Source organism: Protomyctophum bolini (assembly GCF_963924005.1).
Source record: "Protomyctophum bolini genome assembly, chromosome: 7".
NCBI classification, from domain to species: domain Eukaryota; kingdom Metazoa; phylum Chordata; class Actinopteri; order Myctophiformes; family Myctophidae; genus Protomyctophum; species Protomyctophum bolini.
Window position 1 is genome coordinate 46,804,148 of NC_137868.1, and position 22,467 is coordinate 46,826,614.

The window sequence follows — 22,467 nt, forward strand, 5'->3', positions numbered from 1 at the left end:
TTTTGTGGTGGGATCTTTGAATTTTTTATGTTTCATGTTGTCCAAATGGGGTTGGGTATTGTCTGTCTTGTATTATTTTTGGTGTTTTGTGTTGGGATCTTTGAATTTTGTATGCTTCATGTGGTACTAATGTGTTTGGGTTATTGTCTGTCTTGTATTATTTTCGGTGTTTTGTGTTGTGTCTTTGAATTTTTTATGTTTCATGTTGTCCTAATGGGGTTGGGTATTGTATATCTTGTATTATTTTTTGTGTTTTGTGTTGTGTCTTTGAATTTTGCATGCTTCATGTGGTACTAATGTGTTTTGGTTATTGTCTGTCTTGTATTATTTTTGGTGTTTTGTGTTGTGTCTTTGAATTTTTTATGTTTCATGTTGTCCTAATGGGTTGGGTATTGTATATCTTGTATTATTTTTTGTGTTTTGTGTTGTGTCTTTGAATTTTGCATGCTTCATGTGGTACTAGGTGTTTGGGTTATTGTCTGTCTTGTATTATTTTTGGTGTTTTGTGTTGGGATCTTTGAATTTTTTATGTTTCATGTTGTCCTAATGGGTTGGGTATTGTATATCTTGTATTATTTTTTGTGTTTTGTGTTGTGTCTTTGAATTTTGCATGCTTCATGTGGTACTAGGTGTTTGGGTTATTGTCTGTCTTGTATTATTTTTGGTGTTTTGTGTTGGGATCTTTGAATTTTGTATGCTTCATGTGGTACTAATGTGTTTGGGTTATTGTCTGTCTTGTATTATTTTCGGTGTTTTGTGTTGTGTCTTTGAATTTTTTATGTTTCATGTTGTCCTAATGGGGTTGGGTATTGTATATCTTGTATTATTTTTTGTGTTTTGTGTTGTGTCTTTGAATTTTGCATGCTTCATGTGGTACTAATGTGTTTTGGTTATTGTCTGTCTTGTATTATTTTTAGTGTTTTGTGTTGTGTCTTTGAATTTTTTATGTTTCATGTTGTCCTAATGGGTTGGGTATTGTATATCTTGTATTATTTTTTGTGTTTTGTGTTGTGTCTTTGAATTTTGCATGCTTCATGTGGTACTAGGTGTTTGGGTTATTGTCTGTCTTGTATTATTTTTGGTGTTTTGTGTTGGGATCTTTGAATTTTTTATGTTTCATGTTGTCCTAATGGGTTGGGTATTGTATATCTTGTATTATTTTTTGTGTTTTGTGTTGTGTCTTTGAATTTTGCATGCTTCATGTGGTACTAGGTGTTTGGGTTATTGTCTGTCTTGTATTATTTTTGGTGTTTTGTGTTGGGATCTTTGAATTTTTTATGTTTCATGTTGTCCAAATGGGGTTGGGTATTGTATATCTTGTATTATTTTTGGTGTTTTGTGTTGTGTCTTTGAATTTTGTATGCTTCATGTGGTACTAGGTGTTTGGTTATTGTCTGTCTTGTATTATTTTTGGTGTTTTGTGTTGTGACTTTGAATTTTTTATGTTTCATGTTGTCCTAAGGTGTATGGTTTATTGTCTGTCTTGTATTATTTTTGGTGTTTTGTGCTGTGTCTTTGAATTTTGTATGCTTCATGTGGTACTAATGTGTTTGGGTTATTGTCTGTCTTGTATTATTTTTGGTGTTTTGTGTTGTGACTTTGAATTTTTTATGTTTCATGTTGTCCTAATGGGGTTGGGTATTGTATATCTTGTATTATTTTTGTGTTTTGTGTTGTGTCTTTGAATTATGCATGCTTCATGTGGTACTAATGTGTTTGGGTTATTGTCTGTCTTGTATTATTTTCGGGGTTTTGTGTTGTGTCTTTGAATTTTTTATGTTTCATGTTGTCCTAATGGGGTTGGGTATTGTATATCTTGTATTATTTTTTGTGTTTTGGGTTGTGTCTTTGAATTTTGCATGCTTCATGTGGTACTAATTCAAAATATTATATTAATACAACAGGCCGCCTGTTTGTAATAATATAATATTTCAATTCAAAGACACAACCCAAAACACAAAAAATAATACAAGATATACAATACCCAACCCCATTAGGACAACATGAAACATAAAAAATTCAAAGACACAACACAAAACCCCGAAAATAATACAAGACAGACAATAACCCAAACACATTAGTACAAATAATACAAGACAGACAATAACCCAAACACATTAGTACCACATGAAGCATACAAAATTCAAAGACACAGCACAAAACACCAAAAATAATACAAGACAGACAATAAACCATACACCTTAGGACAACATGAAACATAAAAAATTCAAAGTCACAACACAAAACACCAAAAATAATACAAGACAGACAATAACCAAACACCTAGTACCACATGAAGCATACAAAATTCAAAGACACAACACAAAACACCAAAAATAATACAAGATATACAATACCCAACCCCATTTGGACAACATGAAACATAAAAAATTCAAAGATCCCAACACAAAACACCAAAAATAATACAAGACAGACAATAACCCAAACACCTAGTACCACATGAAGCATGCAAAATTCAAAGACACAACACAAAACACAAAAAATAATACAAGATATACAATACCCAACCCATTAGGACAACATGAAACATAAAAAATTCAAAGATCCCAACACAAAACACCAAAAATAATACAAGACAGACAATAACCCAAACACCTAGTACCACATGAAGCATGCAAAATTCAAAGACACAACACAAAACACAAAAAATAATACAAGATATACAATACCCAACCCATTAGGACAACATGAAACATAAAAAATTCAAAGACACAACACAAAACACTAAAAATAATACAAGACAGACAATAACCAAAACACATTAGTACCACATGAAGCATGCAAAATTCAAAGACACAACACAAAACACAAAAAATAATACAAGATATACAATACCCAACCCCATTAGGACAACATGAAACATAAAAAATTCAAAGACACAACACAAAACACCGAAAATAATACAAGACAGACAATAACCCAAACACATTAGTACCACATGAAGCATACAAAATTCAAAGATCCCAACACAAAACACCAAAAATAATACAAGACAGACAATAACCCAAACACCTAGTACCACATGAAGCATGCAAAATTCAAAGACACAACACAAAACACAAAAAATAATACAAGATATACAATACCCAACCCATTAGGACAACATGAAACATAAAAAATTCAAAGATCCCAACACAAAACACCAAAAATAATACAAGACAGACAATAACCCAAACACCTAGTACCACATGAAGCATGCAAAATTCAAAGACACAACACAAAACACAAAAAATAATACAAGATATACAATACCCAACCCATTAGGACAACATGAAACATAAAAAATTCAAAGACACAACACAAAACACCAAAAATAATACAAGACAGACAATAACCAAAACACATTAGTACCACATGAAGCATGCAAAATTCAAAGACACAACACAAAACACAAAAAATAATACAAGATATACAATACCCAACCCCATTAGGACAACATGAAACATAAAAAATTCAAAGACACAACACAAAACACCGAAAATAATACAAGACAGACAATAACCCAAACACATTAGTACCACATGAAGCATACAAAATTCAAAGATCCCAACACAAAACACCAAAAATAATACAAGACAGACAATACCCAACCCCATTTGGACAACATGAAACATAAAAAATTCAAAGATCCCACCACAAAACACCAAAAATAATACAAGACAGACAATAACCCAAACACCTAGTACCACATGAAGCATACAAAATTCAAAGACACAACACAAAACACCAAAAATAATACAAGATATACAATACCCAACCCCATTTGGACAACATGAAACATAAAAAATTCAAAGATCCCAACACAAAACACCAAAAATAATACAAGACAGACAATAACCCAAACACCTAGTACCACATGAAGCATGCAAAATTCAAAGACACAACACAAAACACAAAAAATAATACAAGATATACAATACCCAACCCCAATTGGACAACATGAAACATAAAAAATTCAAAGATCCCAACACAAAACACCAAAAATAATACAAGACAGACAATAACCCAAACACCTAGTACCACATGAAGCATGCAAAATTCAAAGACACAACACAAAACACATAAAATAATACAAGATATACAATACCCAACCCATTAGGACAACATGAAACATAAAAAAATTCAAAGACACAACACAAAACACCAAAAATAATACAAGACAGACAATAACCCCAACACCTAGTACCACATGAAGCATGCAAAATTCAAAGACCCAACACAAAACACAAAAAATAATACAAGATATACAATACCCAACCCCATTAGGACAACATGAAACATAAAAAATTCAAAGACACGACACAAAACACCGAAAATAATACAAGACAGACAATAACCCAAACACATTAGTACCACATGAAGCATACAAAATTCAAAGATCCCAACACAAAACACAAAAAATAATACAATATATACAATACCCAACCCCATTAGGACAACATGAAACATAAAAAATTCAAAGACACAACACAAAACACCGAAAATAATACAAGACAGACAATAACCCAAACACCTAGTACCACATGAAGCATACAAAATTCAAAGACACAACGCAAAACACCAAAAATAATACAAGATATACAATACCCAACCCCATTTGGACAACATGAAACATAAAAAAATTCAAAGATCCCAACACAAAACACCAAAAATAATACAAGACAGACAATAACCAAACACCTAGTACCACATGAAGCATACAAAATTCAAAGACACAACACAAAACACCAAAAATAATACAAGATATACAATACCCAACCCCATTTGGACAACATGAAACATAAAAAATTCAAAGTCACAACACAAAACACAAAAAATAATACAAGATATACAATACCCAACCCCATTTGGACAACATGAAACATAAAAAATTCAAAGATCCCAACACAAAACACCAAAAATAATACAAGACAGACAATAACCCAAACACCTAGTACCACATGAAGCATACAAAATTCAAAGACACAACACAAAACACCAAAAATAATACAAGATATACAATACCCAACCCCATTTGGACAACATGAAACATAAAAAATTCAAAGATCCCAACACAAAACACCAAAAATAATACAAGACAGACAATAACCCAAACACCTAGTACCACATGAAGCATGCAAAATTCAAAGACACAACACAAAACACAAAAAATAATACAAGATATACAATACCCAACCCCATTTGGACAACATGAAACATAAAAAATTCAAAGATCCCAACACAAAACACCAAAAATAATACAAGACAGACAATAACCCAAACACCTAGTACCACATGAAGCATACAAAATTCAAAGACACAACACAAAACACCAAAAATAATACAAGATATACAATACCCAACCCCATTTGGACAACATGAAACATAAAAAATTCAAAGATCCCAACACAAAACACCAAAAATAATACAAGACAGACAATAACCCAAACACCTAGTACCACATGAAGCATGCAAAATTCAAAGACACAACACAAAACACAAAAAATAATACAAGATATACAATACCCAACCCCATTTGGACAACATGAAACATAAAAAATTCAAAGATCCCAACACAAAACACCAAAAATAATACAAGACAGACAATAACCCAAACACATTAGTACCACATGAAGCATACAAAATTCAAAGATCCCAACACAAAACACAAAAAATAATACAATATATACAATACCCAACCCCATTAGGACAACATGAAACATAAAAAATTCAAAGACACAACACAAAACACCGAAAATAATACAAGACAGACAATAACCCAAACACCTAGTACCACATGAAGCATACAAAATTCAAAGACACAACACAAAACACCAAAAATAATACAAGATATACAATACCCAACCCCATTTGGACAACATGAAACATAAAAAATTCAAAGATCCCAACACAAAACACCAAAAATAATACAAGACAGACAATAACCCAAACACCTAGTACCACATGAAGCAAGCAAAATTCAAAGACACAACACAAAACACAAAAAATAATACAAGATATACAATACCCAACCCCATTTGGACAACATGAAACATAAAAAATTCAAAGATCCCAACACAAAACACCAAAAATAATACAAGACAGACAATAACCCAAACACCTAGTACCACATGAAGCATACAAAATTCAAAGACACAACACAAAACACCAAAAATAATACAAGATATACAATACCCAACCCCATTTGGACAACATGAAACATAAAAAATTCAAAGATCCCAACACAAAACACCAAAAATAATACAAGACAGACAATAACCCAAACACCTAGTACCACATGAAGCATACAAAATTCAAAGACACAACACAAAACACCAAAAATAATACAAGATATACAATACCCAACCCCATTTGGACAACATGAAACATAAAAAATTCAAAGATCCCAACACAAAACACCAAAAATAATACAAGACAGACAATAACCCAAACACCTAGTACCACATGAAGCATGCAAAATTCAAAGACACAACACAAAACACAAAAAATAATACAAGATATACAATACCCAACCCCATTTGGACAACATGAAACATAAAAAATTCAAAGATCCCAACACAAAACACCAAAAATAATACAAGACAGACAATAACCCAAACACCTAGTACCACATGAAGCATGCAAAATTCAAAGACACAACACAAAACACAAAAAATAATACAAGATATACAATCCCCAACCCCCTTTGGACAACATGAAACATAATAAATTCAAAGATCCCAACACAAAACACCAAAAATAATACAAGACAGACAATAACCCAAACACCTAGTACCACATGAAGCATGCAAAATTCAAAGACACAACACAAAACACAAAAAATAATACAAGATATACAATACCCAACCCCATTTGGACAACATGAAACATAAAAAATTCAAAGACCCCAACACAAAACACCAAAAATAGTACAAGACAGACAATAACCCAAACACCTAGTACCACATGAAGCATACAAAATTCAAAGACACAAACACAAAATACAAAAAATAATACAAGATATACAATACCCAACCCCATTTGGACAACATGAAACATAAAAAATTCAAAGATCCCAACACAAAACACCAAAAATAATACACGACAGACAATAACCCAAACACCTAGTACCACATGAAGCAAGCAAAATTCAAAGACACAACACAAAACACAAAAAATAATACAAGATATACAATACCCAACCCCATTTGGACAACATGAAACATACAAAATTAAAAAAAACACAACATTTTGAAAAGTATAGAGTTAAAGATCTATAAGGAGACTATTTGGTTACCAACTCTCCATGATTTAGCTGGGGAGGGTCACCTGAAACCTCTCAAAGACCATCGGTAGCCCACGGACCATTACTTGAAAACATTTGCACTAGGTGACTGAAATCACATCAGGGCATAAATGGTATTGCAGTTGTAAATATATTTATAGAAATTGACCACTAGGGGGATATCCTTGACTTACACAATAATTACATTCAAGGACCACTGGTGGTCCCCAGACCAATGATTGAAAAAACATTTCCCTAGATGACTGAGATCACATCAGGGCATAAATGGTATTGCAGTGTAAATATTTATATAGATATTGACCACTAGGTGGAATCACACACCCACTGTCAATGTATGTAAGGAATTTAAATACTAACTTGATTAATTTATGCATACAATTCACTTCAAAGAGTGGAGCCCCCACCTCTGTGTTTATCTAATTTGCATGTCTGGCACCTGGCATTCCACAAAGAGGGGGGCCCCCACCCCCCCCCACCCCACCCCCGCGCTTTCATTTAATTTGCATGTCTGGCACCTGGTTAGAACCCATCCCCCCACCCCACCCCCGCGCTTCATTTAATTTGCATGTCTGGCCCATGGCATTCCACAAAGACTGGGAGCCCATCCCCCCACCTCACCCCCAGGGACAAACAAACAAATTTACATTTGTTTGTTTTTCACACCTTCGAGTCAGCATCTCTGCTGACTTTTGGGGAGGCATGGCACATGAGACGCAGGGAGAGAGAGAGATGAGATCAGCTAATCACACACACATCATGCATTTTATAAATAACTATCATTAGTTTTTATTATTATTTAATTATAAACTATTATATGCTAATTATATTTATGGATATTTATATTTTATGATTATGCTAATTATATCTATGGAATTCAAGGAATGTAATTACTAATTTGCATAATTAATTATGCAAATTATGCATTAATTGCTCACTAGCGCCACCAGTGGCCAAAAAAGGTACCGAACAGACACTATATCATACTACTGGCGGTCAGATTCGGAATTCGGTCAAAATCGGCATGATGGTGAAGTTACCGCCACCATCAGGACTGGGTGTCTAATACTGTACAAGTTGCGTATATCACAGATTTTTCTATTGGCATTCAAATGATGAATTCAAATCATGAATAGAGCTGGCAGAAGGCACCAATCCACTCTTAATTATAGGGTGGCACTCTTAACAGCCCGGGACGCTACTCTGTAAAAGTGCTTTTAATGTCATACAAAATGCTCTGCTTTGTTCTCATTGCTGATAGTATAGCCTATGCCAACTTGTTTACCAACTCTAGAATGAGAACAATATTAAGCCGTATATTTCAAAGGAAGAGAGGCCGCCACGATAAAAAGGCTGCTCCTTTCATGTTTGAACGATTGGAACTTGAACAGCAACCGTAGTAGCAAGTGCACACGCACGTCACGCGTACATGCACTAACACACGCACGCATGCACACACATGAGTGCACTGACACGTTAATATTTAGTGTTTACCTCTGAGGTGGAAATAACTCTTTCACATTCAAAAGCAAAGACCAAAGTTCACGGTCAAAACCAAATTCATCAAATCTCTTTATAGATAGATAGATAGATAGATAGATAGATAGATAGATAGATAGATAGATAGATAGATAGTAGTGCAAGTCAACAATCGGTTGTTGTTGTTGCACCGAGTGCCACACTATGAGCTTTTGTAGATCTCATTCAAAGTGAACTTTTTAAGTTAACTCAAGTCTTTGCTTCTGGGGACATTAGAAACATAGGTTTTTTTTTTAAATAAATGTTGTTATCCCACGATTTTGTAACCCATTTTTCACCCCTGTGTCAATTATCTAATGTGATCCTGGGCTCTACACACACCCTCCGCCAACCTGGGGAGAGCAACGGACTTGAACTCTTCCTTCATGCATGAGTGTCCAAGTCGCTCCTTTACACCTGACAGGGGGGGAGTTTCCCTGGTTGGACGTAGCGCGTGGAAGGAAGGAACACGTTATTCCGACCAGTTCCTTTCCCCTCCATCAGGCGCCCCGGCTGGCCAGGGGAAGGCAGTTTAGAGACCAGGTTTTTCAGAAAACCGTTTTTTTAAGACATTTTGTAGAATCTGGTCTCAGGTCTTAATGGGTTCAATTAAATGTTTTAAATAAGCATGACGTGTTTTATTTGTCTTTCTTGCCCTAATATTGATATTGGTACTATAGGGTTGGCCCGGACTGAGATCGGAAATCCAGGCCGATCACGTCATAACACATAAGTGTTCTATAAAATCACAACCGTGTGAACTGAGCGGTGCAACTCCCCTCTCCCCCTGCCTCTCTCTCTCTCTCTCTCTCTCTCTCTCTCTCTCTCTCTCTCTCTCTCTCTCTCTCTCTCTCTGTAATTAGCGGGCAACAGTGCAACACTATCTCTCTCTCTCTCTCTCTCTGTTTCTGGCACAACAGCGCCACCTTTGCCCCTACTGGTACTCTAAACATACCACTCAAAAATATTAATATCCAATCGGTGGATACTCAAAATGAAATGATCAGAATCGGATTGTGAGCAAAAAAAAACCCGTAACCGGGACATTCCTAATTGGTACTGTACCAATAAATGTATTGTTTTTGTCGACTATAAAACTATGACGAAAAAAATTCGTTAACTACCTTTTCCACCGACGAAAACGAAATGGAAACTACATGAAAACTAAGCTATATGTATAAGGCTATGATGACTAAGACTAAGACTAAATATACTGACGATTTCGTCAACAAATAAAAACTAGACTAAAATGATAGGAAGCGACTAGTGGACCAGAGATCCAGTATATAAGTAATTTTACACTTGGTTGCATGATGAAAATAGCCGATCTACAAGCTCAAGTGGGCTACTTCGATCTACAAGCTCAAGTGGGCTATTTTCAGCAAGTGGCACGGCATCAAGGCCCGCCAAAATACATTTTGCTTGACTAAAATCAACTGTAGATTTAGTCGACTGAAATCGTACGACGTTTAGTCGACTAAAACTAGACTGACCTTAAAACATTCCAGGTGACTAAAATGTGACTGAAACTAAATGGCAACTATTCAAGAGACGTTCTCTGTGCAGGGAATTCACGGCGCTGCGTGAAAGCTTTAAAGGGACACTTAACCCTTATTGCTAAAAAATATATGTTAATGACGTTTAGAAGCTTTAGATAACTTTCCTGGGGGTATTTATGTGTGTAATATGTGGTTTTAGATATTTTAGATTGTAGCAGTGAGCCTGTTGTCTCTGATGTCATGGACACTGGGCTCACTTCCTTCCTGGACTACATGTTGTCTCAGTAAGACAGCTCTCCCCCTATCCACAAGGAGGAGCAGTGCACCAAAGAATTATGGGAATTGTAGTCCAGGAAGGTAGTGAGACCAGTGTCCATGACATCAGAGACAACAGGCTCACTGCTACAATCTAAAATATCTAAAACCACATATTACACACATAAATACCCCCAGGAAAGTGATCTAAAGCTTCTAAACGTCATTAACATATATCTTTTTGCAAAAAGGGTGAAGTGTCCCTTTAAGGTTCCAGGAAGCCTTTCTCAGAAGATAACCATCTGCTCTCCTCGTCCCGTGTGTGTCATCTGTTTTTCAGCTATACGGGGATTTCAGAAGTCGTACGGCAGCAGAGCGAGTGGCGTAAAGTAACTATATGTATGCTGTGTATATAAATATACATGTGTTCAAGTACTGCACTTACTGTAAGTGTCAATTTTCTGTTCTACTTGAACCCATTGAGAACAGATTCTACAGAATGTCTTCTAAATCATGACAGTTTAATGAAAACCCTGGGTTTCAATGTCAGTGGTTCTAAAGACAATTTCGTGTCAAGGACACCGGAAATTACATGCAATTGGCCGCCGACCGGCATCTGAAGAATATGCTGTTCCAGGGACCGGCCCCCGCAGAAGCAAAGATTTGAGTTAAAAACGTTTGCTCTGAAAGAATATAAATATTGGAAATTGGAGATGGAGAGGGATCCAGGGGGGGGGGGGCAGGGGGTGGGTGGCTATAAGCCCCCACCCGTGTGTGTGTGTGTGTGTGTGTGTGTGTGTGTGTGTGTCTCTGCTGTTTTCAGGAAATGAAAAATATAATTTTTTCATGAAAATTAAGGAAACCGTATCTTTTGAAAACAAAGCAATATACCGCCACATCAAAGTTGGTGTTGTGACATTATTATATTGTATAAGTAGTATAATATCGTCGAACATTGGACAGTAAAGTAATACAGTTATCTCAAAATTGTAATTAACCCATTCTGGGCAGGAACCCCTTTTGGTGTTTTAAGCATTATGTTATACTTTAGCAGATCTACAAGCTCATAGCTTGTTTGTAGGTCTGCTATTTTTGAAAAATCGTGAAAATGTGGCGCAAACCTTTGCATAATTATATATTCGTTTTTAACTCAAATCTTTGCTTCTGGGGAGGTCACATTTTCAACAACATATTTTCAGATGGGGGTCGGCGGCCAAATACATACATTTTTGGGGGGGTCCTACATGAAATAGTTTGAGAACCACTGACTGATTTGTATAGAATCGTTCCCAGGTGGGTTAAAGGGACACTTCACCCTTTTTGCAAAAAAATATATGTTAATGACGTTTAGAAGCTTTAGAACACTTTCCTGGGGGTCTTTATGTGTGTAATATGTGGTTTTAGATATTTTAGATTGTAGCAGTGAGCCTGTTGTCTCTGATGTCATGGACACTGGGCTCACTTCCTTCCTGGACTACATGTTGTCTCAGTAAGACAGCTCTCCCCCCTATCCACAAGGAGGAGCAGTGCACCAAATAATTATGGGAATTGTAGTCCAGGAAGGTAGTGAGACCAGTGTCCATGACATCAGAGACAACAGGCTCACTGCTACAATCTAAAATGTCTAAAACCACATATTACACACATAAATACCCCCAGGAAAGTGATCTAAAGCTTCTAAACGGCACCTTTTTTGAAAAGCATGTGTTCTTGCGTCCAAAAAAGAGCCACAGTTTTCTTCTCTCGGTGTGAGAGCTGAGCCTGTTGTTTTTCTTTATCCCATTCATGACTGAGGCAGATTCTACACAAATGTCTTCTAAATCCTAAAAGGTTTCTATACCAAATGTCTTCTATTATCCTAAAAGGTTTCTATAGCAGCGGTGCTCAACCTTTTTTCATGTCAAGGACTCCCAGAATTATCTGTATTTGGCCACCGACCCCCCCATCTGAAAATAATGTCGTTCCACGGACCCTCCCCCGACTGTATTGTGTGTGTGTGTGTGTGCTGCTTGCCATTTTCTTTTTTGTTTTGTTTGTTTTTTGTGCCTTTTTGCTTTTCTGTTTTTATTGTATTGTGCTTTTAGTTTATACCTTTATAGTTTGTCTCACTTTATCTGTATACACTTATGATTCATCTTCATGTGAAAACATACAAATTCAATAAATAAAAATATTAATAAAGGAAAAAAAATAACGTTCCCGCTGAAAGAACATATATTCAAAGATTTGCACTGCACAAAAATAGCAGATCTACAGGTTCATAGCGCGCCACTCGGTGCCGCGCTATGAACCTGTAGATCTGCTATTTTTTCAACCGCTAAAGTATAACATAATGATTAAAACACCAAAAGGGGTTCCCCGCCCTGAATGTCTTATGGATTATATTACAGTCTGGAAAATTGGTTTGAGCATCAGAACACAGTATAAGAGCTGTTATTTTGGGGCATAACCAGGGGAGAGAGAGTCTGTCACTCAACCATTATGTTAAAAGCATAGCACCATGGGTGCCACACGGAGCACGGAACCTTCCGGGATATGAATAAATGTGAAAATAAGGCCTCTCGACAGTCTCTAAACTAAACAACTCCAGCTGTGGTGTTTATATCTCAGCTGGAAAATCACATTCCCATCGTCGCAATTCCGAAACTGGCCCCCGTACAAATCTGAATCCGCCGCACCCACCCCCCTTTTTTCCCCTCACTGTATATATGTATTTTCCCCCTTTTCACATCCTTTATGATTTCCTGTATTTTTGGCTCCCTGCAGTTACAACCTCCCCACCTGAGCGTCGTCTGCAATCAGCTGAATGAGTCAAGACAAGAGCCAGGCCTGTCTGCAGCTCGGCGCCCAGGAGACAGGTGGAGATTGAAGGTATCGTCAGAGGATGAAAGGAGTGATTTGGAGGATCCAAGAGCTTATGGAGATACAAAGAAAAGAAAGAAAGATGTAGCTTCAGAGAGTGACGAAGGTATTGGAAGATATGTGGTCGGGATGAGTTCGGACACACAACCCAAGCTTTTTAGTGAGCCTCAATGGGGTGGGAAAGTTTGTGGAGAAAATGGTTAGCAGGGTGATAAGGCTGTGAGGATTACAAGGAGTCGTTTGGTGGTGATTGAGTGCAGGAACCGAGACCGAGCAGAGAAAGCAATACAAATTATGTACTTATGTAATTACAATTACATGTACTTTAATGATCGCTCAGTGAATGTTTTTTTTTTTACCTCGGAGGAAAGAAAACGAGGGGAGTAATTAGTGGCGTGCCATTATCGATGAAGCCGGAGGATATGGAGATTGAAGGAGGACGACACGATTCAGGGAGGGGAAAACGGGAGGACAGCTCGTGAGTTTGTCTTACATTTCAGGGTGATCTTTTGCCAGATCGTGTATATGTTGGGTGTACACTAGTAGCTTCCGTGTTAGGCCTTTTGAAAGAGCACCACTAAGATGCTATTGCTGCCAAGAGTATGGGTTACGTAGCATCTGTGTGTAGGGGAAAGAAAAGATGTGGGAGGTGTGGGAAAGATAACTGCAAAGGAAGAGTGTGAAGGGAAAGAACAGGCAAAGTGCATGCACTGTGGAAGGAGAGCGAAGGAGGTTAAGATACACACGATGAAGGCAGAAATGAAAGAAAAGTCTTATGCAGAGGTGGCAAAGACAGTGGAGAAGCACAATGAAAAGGGGGAGACAGAAAAAGAGGGAAGGGAAAATGGACATGGCATCTGTATCTGTATGGATAAGACCCGATTCCTGGCTTTTATAGCTATGGTGATAAACGGTGCTGTCGAAAGGAAGTCGGTAAAGAAGGATGGTGCTGGAAGCAGCCAGAAGATACTTGAGTGGATGTCACTTGGGGAAGATCTGGACGGTGTGCTGCTGAGGGAGGATTTCTCAGTGCCTGAGGGTCTGAGTAACTGAATGGAATAGGCCGGGGATGGGGTGGGATCACAATGGGTGGACATTGTTAACTTTTTTTATTTTAGTCGTGTCTTGACATGGCAGCAAGTTTAAGTTTGATCTCCTCTCCTCTGTGAACCTGCACCATTGGCTCAACCTTCTCTTCTCCTCTCCAGTGTTTCCGCGACCCGAGCTCTGTGGAGCAGTGGGCGGCTTATAACTCTGCTATGCCTCTCCTTGCTGTGCTTTTGGGTCACACTCACACCACACTCGAGTCATAACACTGGGACCCCCGATTTATATTGTAAAAAACTAATTGTACCATCCACATCCGGTGTATATGGTATCTATTATTAGCATAGACACACTGTGCAACATTTGACACCGCTGTTTTACAATGTAGGCTATCTACAGAGATAGACACGCACACGCACACGCACACACACACACACACACACACACACACACACACACACACACACACACACACACACACACACACACACACACAAAGGCAGACACACCGTGAGACCACACACGGGCACATATGGCGCGCCACACACAACCACACACAGTCACAGCGTGTCCGCGCGTGCCATGCGCTCACGCACGCGTCCCTGCATCACAAATAGAGAGTGGCAGCCGCTAGAACGCAGCTCGGTATTAACCCATTCTGACCTGAGATCAGATTCATACGAGGTTTTCCACTGGACACACACTGGTCTGATTAACCCATTCTGACCTGAGATCAGATTCTAAAAATGTCAGTCGTTCTTCGATTTTTCCAAAAATAGCAGACCTACAAGCTTGTAGCGGTGCCACTCGGTGGCGCGCTATGAGCTTGTAGATCTGCTATTTTTCAATAGCTAAAGCATAACATGATGCTGACACCAAAATGGGTTCTCGCCCAAAATGGGTTAAAGTATTGCATATATGCTGCACCGCAATTTCAGTTCCCCCTTTGATCCTGTTTTTTGTGTTAGACAGAGAGACCAGACTTGTCGCATAGCGTTTTCATTTGATGTGCATGTAGATGAGTTTATATCTGTATTAGTTTAGTTTAGTTTATTTTGATCAAGTCAACAGTGTGACATAAATCATTACATCAAATATTCACATGCACTCTCTTTATAGTTTGATCGAAAAGGCATGATAGGCCGTAGCTCAAATCTTGTTAATGCCTATCCTTTGTATACATGTCACTTTTCTACATATTTTAAACTCACATACAGTAATGAAGGATCGCCCCGTATAATTATAAACTTTTTACATTCACATTCCTTCAGTAATGAAGGATCGCCCCGTATAATTATAAACTTTTTACATTCACATTCCTTCCATTGTTCGTTAAAACGAGAGAGAGAGAGAGAGAGAGAGAGAGGGGGGGGGGGGGGGCAGAAGAGAGGGTGGGTGGGGAGGGAGAGAGGCAGCATTGCAGAGAGAAACCTTTGTGATTGTGTGGTGATTGTGTCAGCGCGTGCGCGCGTGCGTGTGCGCGCGTGCGAAAAGAAAGGCTCTCTCACTCGCTCTGATTTCTAAGAAGCATGTAACAAGCTTCCCTGAAGATATATGCTCTCGTGAATGAAAGAACCCTGCATGCTACAGCGTTGCAAAGCACTCCGTGATAATGAGACTAGATTCTCAGGTGGAGAAAGGAAAGGACCCTATTGATCTGTTTCAAACAGCGATCGTCTCTGTGAATATCGAGGTGTTTATCGGCGGGCACTGGCATGCCTCGATCTGCCAGCCGCACAGAAGAGGAGACGAAAGATTTAACCCATTCTGACCTGAGATCAGATTCATATACGAGGTTTCCACTGGACACACACTGGTCTGATTAACCCATTCTGACCTGAGATCAGATTCATACGGAGGTTTCCACTGGACACACACTGGTCTGATTAACCCATTCTGACCTGAGATCAGATTCTAAAAATGTCAGTCGTTCTTCGGTTTTTCAAAAATAGCAGACCTACAAGCTCGTAGCGCGACACTCGGTGGCGCGCTATGAGCTTGTAGATCTGCTATTTTTCAATAGCTAAAGCATAACATGATGCTAACACCAAAAGGGGTTCCCGTTCAGAATGGGTTAACGGATGGTTGCCACCCAACCATCTGGCACTCTCGACAACGCGCCGAGGATTCGGCGAGGTTTATATATCGATTCTTCCCCCGAAAACCGCGGGCAACTCTCCTCTTTCAAGGCAGAGATGGACTTTGTCTTAACAAGTCAGGAGGTGAAATGCATCATCTGCAGGCCTATTGTATAGCGATTTGTGCCTCACCTCAGTTCTGTTCCCCTCCGCAAAGAGAACTGGGAATGAAAACAAGAAGAGATAATAATAACACAACACGGCCGCCACATTGAAAGGGAGACGATTCTACAAAATGACTTCTAACAGTTTTCTGAAAGACTTGTGCTGCTGTATCGTTGTAGCCTGGTTAATAAACCAGACTAATATCGCACGGACCGCGGGATATTAGTCTGGGGAGGCTCAGCTTGGATTTCATTTCCAGGGCGGCGGGTTGAAACATTTTCTCTTTGACGTAATTGGTCAGAGCTACTGTCAGTCAAAGTCTCAAGCATTGAAAGTCACTGTACCAAAGCCCGCCCATATTGCATACAGTGTCGCGATTGGCCGCCCCATTTCTCTGGTGTAGGAAATGGGCGTACAATTGAGCCTCTCCAGACCGTAATCCACCGGCAGGCAATTTTTTTTTTTGCCAACGGCTGATTCGGTCTGGTTTATTAACCAGGCTAGTATCGGTGGTGCTTAAACCTGTTCTTGTCAAGGATCCACCGAAATCATATCTATTTCGTACCCCCACCACGTCAAAATATTTTGTACCAGGGACACCCTGCAGGCAAAGATGTAAAATGTTCAGCCTTTTTCCCCCCAAAATATCAGATCTACAAGGTATACTTGCAGTTGCAGATCTGATATTACAAGCTATGAGCTTGTATACATCTACTATTTTTGAATAGCCAAAGTGTAAAATAATGCATTTTTTTGTTTCTCCTTCTCAAATCTGAAATAACACAGATACAGATAGATGCTTTTCCTGTTTGTCATGGATTAAACATGAGAGTTGTCAAGAGAGCCAAGAGGAAGAGAGAGTTTCCACCGCGCTCACCAACTTTGGCCTTTGAGGATTCACCTCATTACACACGCACGCACGCACGCACCGATATCACTCTCCTCCTCCTTTAGTTCGCTGACTGCAGGGACCAAACAAACCCCGACGCCGACACAACAACAGGCTGCGTTGGTATCGCAATATACGCCTAGAGAATATTTTTGGAGCTTATTTGGAGTGTGGAAATAATATAATGTACCCGCGTGTTGCCTGACGCGTTGCGTGACTGTGTCTTTGAAGTGAAGTGCGCGGTGCTGTGTCTTTGAAAGTGAAAGGCTGTGTCATGGTGGATTAAATGATTCAAAAGGCTATATATCTCCCGACTTCATGTTCTCTCAGACTATGCCTCCTCTTAACCCATTTAGACCTGACATCGAAAAAAACCACATTACGTGTGTAATGTCGTGTCTTCCTCTGTAATGTATTTTTGTTGTCATTGATGTTTTATGTGTGGCTGTATAGCTGGGGTGAAAGCCCAAGACAAATTTCCCTTGTGGACAATAAAGTTTACCTTGACCTTGATGTTTCTATATCAGTGGTGCTCAATATTTCATGTCAGGGAACAGAATTGTATGTATTTGGCCTCCGACCCCCATCTGAAAATATGTTGTTCCAGGGACGGCCCCGGAAGCAAAGAATTGAGTAAAAAAAAAAAACGCTCTGAAAGAAAATATTTTCAAAGATATATTCACACTGTATATTCACTCGGTGCCGTGCTACGAGCTTGAATAGATCTGCTATTTTTCAATATAGCTAAAGCACAACAGAATGCTTAAAACACCAAAAGGGTTATTAGTTCCCGCCCGGAATGGTTTAATGGGGACGTACTGTAGCCCGACACAACCTCATGCAAATAGCCAGCTCCTCTCCCGTGTTTAAAATGAGAACATGTCCAAGCCCGAGCGAGACGATGTATAGTCAAGCAACTCCACGTGTCAAACGGTCCAAACGTCAGCTTCTGCTGACGCGGTTGAAGATGGATGGATGGTTATGTAGGCCTATATACTATTATGTGAAAACTAGACAGATGCTGTGTGAACACCCACGTGAATTAAATAAGTCAGAAGAAGTAGGACGACCATGATACTACACTACAGTACTCGCTACTGTACAAGACAAGCTGCTCTATTCATGTGGGAGGCATACAGTACATTACATACGAGACCTGACTACGGCAACGCTGTTCCCCCGTGGCCTCCTTCTGTCACACTAGACTAAATTCAACCTTGTTTCAAATTATAGACCAGTGATTTTCAACCCTTTTCATATCATGTGACGAGGTTTAGCCTCACAGACCAAAGACTAAAGAATATTTTGTTGTTGGATAGGCTACGTGGATACGATTTTGTCCACAGATGCAGTGCTGCATTGATGTTGGTGCCACAGGAGAGATAACAGGAAGACGATCAAAATAACAATTCTTAAACATTCGTTAATTGTGTAGACTTCTTGTAAATTAAGTGATGCCGATGTTTAACAATAACTTAACTCAATTGAACTCATTCTAACGCTCTCAAGAGGTATAAGGATACGTCATTTAGCATGCAGGGACCACCCGGAACCCCCACCTCAAGGCCCACTGGTGGTCCCCGGACCACCGTTTGAGATCCACTGAAATAGAGAGCCAGCGGTTCCACATGGCGGTTACACCCCGGCATTCCGAAGCCATGCTATTCCAACTCATCGCCATTCCGACTCGCCGCATTTACTAACCCTGTTCACTATTATGTGCCCTGAGTGTGTCACACCTGGGTCGCCTCCCTCATGTGTCCCCCCTTCTTTCCCCTGTTGCTGCACTCCAGTCCTTCCCCCTCTGCACGGCCCTGATTGAGAGACAGCTGGTTCCACCTGGGAAACCCAGCTGTGTAGAAGACTGTGGTGTAATTGGACCTTAATTGGAAAGGTATTTAAAGTGTGTTCTGTTTTATAAGTTGCGGTTTTTATCCCTCTGTGAAGGTGTACTTCTGTTCCTGTTTTTTATTGCCCCTCCTGTATGCAGCTGTAATGTTTGTGTTGTCTGAACAAACGATGATGTACGATGATTATAACGCCCCTCACTTCACACGGGTGTGATTTTTTAAACAAAGTGTGGTTCTATACGTCTACTCTTGGTTTCCTGTGTGTTCCTGCATCCTTACCAGTGTTTTTTTCGTCTTAGTTTTAGTCGACGAAAACAACACTGATCCTTACCTTGAGTCCCATCATGACACCTGTCCCTAACCCTAACCACACGTGGAAGCCGGTGTTGTTGACGGAAAATGTCCGTCAAAACACATTTTGTTCGACTAAATCAAGTGTAGATTTAGTCGACTAAAATCTTATGATATTTAGTCGACTAAAACTAGACTAACACTAAAACATTCCACAGGTGACTAAAATGTGACTAAAATTAAATGAAAACTATTCAAGAGACTATGACTAAAACTGAAATCAAAATTTGCTGCCAAAAACTGGTCGGAATGTCATCCCCCCCCCCCCCCCCCCCCACACACACACACACATGGCGTCTGATCAGCTGTGCACCAATCACGTTCAAAGGCCGACACTATGGCACCAGCTGTGCACCAATCACGTTCAAAGGCCGACACTATGGCATCAGCTGTGCACCAATCACGTTCAAAGGCCGACACTATGGCATCAGCCGTGCACCAATCACGTTCAAAGGCCGACACTATGGCACCAGCTGTGCACCAATCACGTTCAAAGGCCGACACTATGGCATCAGCTGTGCACCAATCACGTTCAAAGGCCGACACTATGGCATCAGCTGTGCACCAATCACGTTCAAAAGGCCGACACTATGGCACCAGCTGTGCACCAATCACGTTCAAAGGCCGACACTATGGCATCAGCCGTGCACCAATCACGTTCAAAGGCCGACACTATGGCATCAGCTGTGCACCAATCACGTTCAAAAGGTCGACACTATGGCATCAGCTGCGCACCAATCACGTTCAAAGGCCGACACTATGGCATCAGCTGTGCACCAATCACGTTCAAAGGCCGACACTATGGCACCAGCTGTGCACCAATCACGTTCAAAAGGCCGACACTATGGCACCAGCTGTGCCCCAAATACGTTCAAAGGCCGACACAATGGCATCACACACACCATCCATCCGCAAAGCACCTGATCACAATCCTTATAGCCACGGAAAGCACGAAAATGATCCAACTTCTATACACCAGTGAAACCAACCGCTCACTTCGCCTTATTAGCTCCCAGCATGCATCAGAACGAGAGAGAGAGAGAGAGAGAGAGAGAGAGAGAGAGAGAGAGAAAGGTTGAATTTCATGGTTGAACTGAACCATGAAATGGAGATGGTCAGAGAAGGAATGACAGACAGACAGACAGACAGACAGACAGACAGACAGACAGACAGACAGACAGACAGACAGACAGTATAGAGCAGCTGGATGGAAACCTGCACGTTTCCCAGTTCAAGCCCAGAGCTTCCCCATGAGAGATATAGTGTGGGCCTGATTCACAACGGCGTTTACGGTGATAACATGACGTGAAGCTAGCGGAAAGGCATTTACGTGGATTTCCCACATTCATTTGGAATTCATGGAAATGGCCGTGAACTTGACGCTCACGTACGTTGGTCGGAAACTCCGTCAATTCCCACGGGACGTCTTTAGGTGGCGGAGACGGCCCAGACGGGAGACATTTGCGGAAGCATACACGTGAGATTTATTCAGAAGGCTTTAGTCTTCATGCTGAATCAATAAATTGTTCCCAAATCTCAGATAAAATATGTAGGCATGTGTCCCCATGACATATTGGTCGATCAGCACAAAATAAATGATAGCCTATATAATAAAAGCTGAGTGCACTTGTATGCCTAAATGCATGCATTTCCCCATACAGAAACTGCCCCTGCAAGCCCGACACCTTTTTATTTATTCATTAGGATATTACTATAGCATGCGCGATTGCGCTTCTCACTTGACAGCTTTCTACTCGCAGTGCAACGGTTGTGAGCTTGTAGATCGGCTCTCGCGCATGTTAAAAAACAAACTCACAATTATAATAAGAACACATAGGCTTATCTGCATTCTGCACTACGAATCCAACATTGTTTAGTGTAGTAATGCCTGCAGTAGGCGGCAGGCCTATTGAAATTGTTTTGTTACGGAGCTCCTTGAGTCAGTTGACTGTCGGTCGGTGTGTGTGTGTGTGTGTGTGTGTGTGCAGTGTGTGTGTGTGTGTGTGTGTGTGTGTGTGTGTGTGTGTGTGTGGGGGGGGGGGGGGGGGTGGGCAGACAGCAGCGTGCTGCCGATCCGATTCACATTGGAAAATGAATGGGCTATATAGCCCTGTATAAAAAATAGAAGACCACATTAGCCTGGGAGGCGGCCTTTTTTCCGACAGCATTCTAGCCGACGGGGCAACGGTCCGCTCCGCAGCTCCACATGCGCTGCTCCCGTGCTTGCAAATATGAAGGACAGACTTTATAATCATGTATTGATATTGATCACATGCATGGATGCCACACACAGAATAGTTTAACTCACTGGCTAAACTCACTGGATTATAATTTCTTAAATTCTTCAGACAAGAGGATCCCAATTATTCACTTATGAATGTATAGGCTTGTACTGTTCTTTATCGCGCAAGCCATGCCCCCCTCCCTCTCTCCTCTCTCTCTCTCTCTCTCTCTCTCTCTCTCTCTCTCTCTCTCTCTCTCTCTCTCTCTCTCTCTCAAAAGACGACTTTTGCATTGACATATATCCGATATTTTAAATATCGGATAGGATAGCCTATGTTTTACCTCTGACTGCAAAGTGCAAAGGTATGAGTGCAGCACCCGCCTTGGTCCCGAACTTAATTAAATAAATTATAATTATATTGTTTCA

At 39.9% G+C, this 22,467-nt stretch overlaps 1 protein-coding gene across 1 annotated transcript in view; it reads right to left on the bottom strand.

The window, feature by feature from the left end:
* The window catches only part of LOC308318225 (copine-4-like), a gene marked incomplete at both ends in the record, with an annotated part of 236,256 nt that overhangs the window by 20,189 nt on the left and 193,600 nt on the right, over positions 1–22,467 (bottom strand). The window lies entirely within an intron of this gene.